Below are 4594 nucleotides of genomic sequence, written 5' to 3' on the forward strand. Positions count from 1 at the left end.
TTTCTGATACAGGCCAGGATGCCGTTGGCCTTCTTGGCCGCCTGGGCACACTGCCGGCTCATGTTCAGCCGGCTGTCGACCAGCACACCCAGGTCCTTTTCCGCCAGGCAGCTTTCCAGCCCCTCTTCCCCCAGCCTGTAGCGCTGCATGGGGTTGTTGTGGCCGAAGTGCAGGACCTGTCACTTGGCCTTGTTGAACCTCATACAATTGGCCTAAGCCCATCGATCCAGCCTGTCCAGGTCCCTCTGCAGAGCCTTCCTACCCTCGAGCAGATCAACAATCCCGCCCAACTTGGTGTTGTCTGCAAACTTACTGAGGGTGCACTCGATCCCCTCATCCAGATCATTGATAAAGATATTAAACAGAACTGGCCCCAAAACTGAGCCCTGGGGAACACCACTTGTGACTGGCCACCAACTGGATTGAACTCCATTCACCACCACTCTTTGGGATCGGCCATCCAGCCAGTTTTTTACCCAGTGAAGAGTACACCCGTCCAAGCCATGAGCAGCCAGTTTCTCCAGGAGCGTGCTGTGGGAAATGGTGTCAAAGGCTTTACTAAAGTTTGGTAGACAACATTCACAGCCTTTCCCTCATCCACTAAGTGAGTTACCTTGTCATAGAAGGAGATCAGGTTGGTCAAGCAGGACCTGCCTTTCATAAACCCATGCTGTCTGGGCCTGATAACCTGGTTGTCCTGTACGTGCTGTGTGATGGCACTTAAGATGATCTGCTCCATAACCTTCTCTGGCACTGAGGTCAGGCTGTCAGGCCTGTAGTTCCCCAGATCCTCCTTCTGGCTCTTCTTGTAGATGGGTGTCACATTTGCTAACTTCCAGTCAACTGGGACCTCCCCGGCTAGCCAGGACTGCTAGCTAAGGAAATGTTTACTATACCTTTTTGCACACCATACAAAACCTTTGACATGGGCACCAGTGTTTCAGGGGTTGGGCAGAGGACTTTGGGAAGCTGGATGCCCTGCTCCCCACATGCCCCAGGAGGCTCCTTCATTCCACTGCTCGGTCACAGGGAAGGGCTGAGAGCTTTGAGTCCAATTCTGTACCAGCCTTCTAGTAAAAGTCAAATTTTGCTCTTCTGAAGAAATTGTACCTGAAACAGCTGTCTCTCAAGCAGCTGCACCCTGCATTTGGTATACCATGACATCTCTAGTGGGAAAATATTTGGGAAAGGTGAGTTTGCACTAGCACAATTGAAAAGACAGAAGCTCTTATGTCTGCAGGACTTTTGTAACTTGTATAAAACAGTCTGCAATGGTACTCAAGGGCATATGGTGTACGACTGTAGCTAGGCCTACTCTATAGCATTCCAGTCCCCCTGCTGGCAGCCAGTCTGTCCTCTCTTGGAGGAGAGCGGAAGAACCATCCTTGGGGGGAAACTAAACTCCCGAGGCTCCCCTGCCCTGGGGAGATGGTGTGTGATGCATCCCAGTGCCCAGCGCTATGTTTAAGCCAGCAATTTCAAAGCACTCGCCATTCTTTTACCAGGTCCTCTTTTTTTCCCCCAGTGCATCAGCTGTGGGCCAAAATGCTATTTATCAGTTATTATGCTTTTAAAATTTAATTAAGTTGTAAAAAGTCTTCCAATTATCAGGGTATAGGTTCAATTGCTCTGTTTTATTTGCTTCTTCAGGCAAGCTAGTGAGACGTTCTGGCAAGGCTGACACTCCTGGATCTGGGCCTGAATCACTGCTGTCCTGCACGGTATGTAAGTGCCAGTACGTGTATAGACCCAGTGTGACTCAATGTTTTTTCAGTGGTATATCTGCTTTGAATGGATAAAAATGATTTGGAAAGGAGAAAAGCAATTAGGTCTAATGTTTCTGATATAAAACCCCCTAACATTTAACCACCAAAGTCACAAACATATAGAAATATATGGTCACCAGATTACATGTCTTGAAATAGCAAAAAGATAATGCCAAAGAAGAATTTTATCATTCAGTTTTGGCAGAAAGCAGAAAGCTGCAATTATTTTAGGAAAGGTTTAGCACTTACATGCCAAGCTCAGAGTACTAGGTCTGATATGGATGGTATCTAGGAGTAGGTTTCAAACCACCAACAACTTGGATACAGAAATCTGAGATGAGTCCATAGCTCTCATTCTTTTCTTTTTTTCCCCCACTCACATCTTGATCATTCTAAGCTTAGAGACCTTCATTTTTCTCCCTTGAATACTTTTTTTATAATAGTGTGGTTTTTTGGTCCTCTATATTCCCTGCTGTGATTCCTTTAAATAATTCATTTTTAAGGTGGTGGGTTTCACACTTTTTGTTATGAGAAACATAATGTTCTAATAAGTCAACTGAAAGGGAATTCTTCCTTGACATTTGATGGGCTGACATAGGTCTCTTTCCAAAGCATACTTATTTTGATTTTGAGACAGAGATATGCTGCACCACCTTCTGTTGGTAAACAAACCACCTTTATTTATAATTCTTACAGTAAGCACAACAATGGCTTTAGCTGCACAATGATAGTGAAAAATGTATTTAGGTATGTTCCATAGTGTTCAGATACTCTGAAAGTTTGTATTGCCATTTAATAAGATGACAATAGTTGTACGAGTCAGACTTTAACTAGCAAACTACTCACAGGGGCAACCTCTGGTACCTGTGGATTCTATGTAGATGCATAGAAAAGTTTCCTTCTCCAGAAAACTTGGGTTTTGATGCCACACTGTGTGCTCAGATAAACCTCTTACTGATTTTCAGTGCTGGAGAACATGTCCTAGAGACTGGAAATAGGGAGCATATTTTTTCTTTAATCTGAGACCAGCTTCTTCATAGTTTTAAAATTTCTTTCTTCAGGACAGAAGAAAAAAATTACACATCTGTAATTATGCAGGGCAGTTCATTTGCATATTGTTAAGTTTGTGTTTTACATTTGTATAAAATTTTATATTTCAGCAGACAGGCACTGTCACTAAATCCATTGTAGCACTATTGTTCAGAAATACACCAATCCATTAAACTCCATGTTATCTTATATTATTGCAGAATTAAAAAAAAAAATCTGAGCATTTCCTAGCATGCAAGTCTAGGAAATAATTATGTATGTATCAAATATTTATTGTTTGCTCATAAAAAAGGGAATGCCACAATGATAAGATAGATACACTTTACAATATAACAAAAAATTCTATGTAAAATTTTATAGCACTAATCAAGAACAGGAAAGTATTGAGTTCCACAACACCTTTAAATTTTAAACAGACACACATTGCAAAATCCCTTGAGCAAAACTTAAATAATACATTATAAAGATATAAATTTCATTCTGCTTCTCCCCAAAAAGGGAAGGCTGTGTGTTGAGAAGACCAACCTGTGTTGAAAACAGACTCCAACAAGGATGCTTACAGAAAACAAACCAACCAAACAAAAACCCATTTATGATTCAGCTATAGACTTGTCTTTATTGTACTTATAAAATATACATAGCCTTTTATTGAATTGCCTGCTGTCGAAATCTGCAAGAATTTTATTGCTTTTTACTGTCCTGGAGAGGAATAAAGCAGCAGTCTCTGTGTAATTTCATAAGAAGCAAGGACAGTAAATCTAATTTTGCTGGATATGGGATCGATGATAAAAAATCATGCAATGACCAAAATTTAGAAGTTTTGGAATACACAGTATCTGTATGTTTCGCCTCATTTATATTTTCAAAACATTTTCTTTTATATTTATATCTGAACACATTTCAGATTACAGTGCACTGTATGAGCTATTTTAAGCTTTGTATTTATATATTTCCAACGATAAGTACATTAGCCTGTTCCAATATTAAATCAGGGTTTGAGTCTGTGCACTTAATAGCAGTATCTCCTTTATTTCACTTTGAAATGGGGTGTAGTTGACTCTGCAATATGGTGGGAATAAGGGGGACTTGGCCATTTAACAAAATCCTTTCCTTGCCTTTTGTTTCCTTTCCTCTGGACTGAATGAGGGATCAAAGCATGACACCCCCACACTGTCTCCAGAGAAGCCACTATCCTGGAACTTGAAAATTGGGATATAATTTTAAAGCAAAATGTGTAGCTTAGGAACTTTTTGACAAGATGTACAGTGTGCTGCTGCTGGCTGTGTTTCTAATCTTGGGAACCCTCTGAGTCTTTCCCAAATTTCCCAGATATCCAAGGATATATATCCAGATATATATACTGGACCAATATATGACTAGATGCTTGTCACATCCTTTCAGGCATGAAATAAAGCTCTGAAAAAAATTATTTGACCTCCTGTCTGCCAAATACTGATATTGAGCAACAAGGACAGTTTAACAGTTCAAGGAAAAAGTAGGAAGAAAAAGTTCTTTTCCATTGTAAATTTTGTAGTTTTGCATGAGGAAAGGACATTCAGTAGCTGATATTATCAGGTATGGTTTATCTGCTCTGATTCTGGAGGATCCCAAAGCACTTCACAGTTTAAAAGTCCGATGCAGATTGGACCTAAGTTTTTGCAACTTTGATCACTGGGAACTGAGAATGTACAGAATCAACCTGTTAAATTAATAACATTTCAGGACAGAGAGTCAAGAAGAAACAATAATCCCACTGAAACTTTTGAATGCCAGGGGAT

The sequence above is a fragment of the Pygoscelis adeliae genome, unplaced genomic scaffold (genome assembly GCF_000699105.1).
Source record: "Pygoscelis adeliae isolate BGI_AS28 unplaced genomic scaffold, ASM69910v1 Scaffold150, whole genome shotgun sequence".
NCBI lineage: Eukaryota > Metazoa > Chordata > Aves > Sphenisciformes > Spheniscidae > Pygoscelis > Pygoscelis adeliae.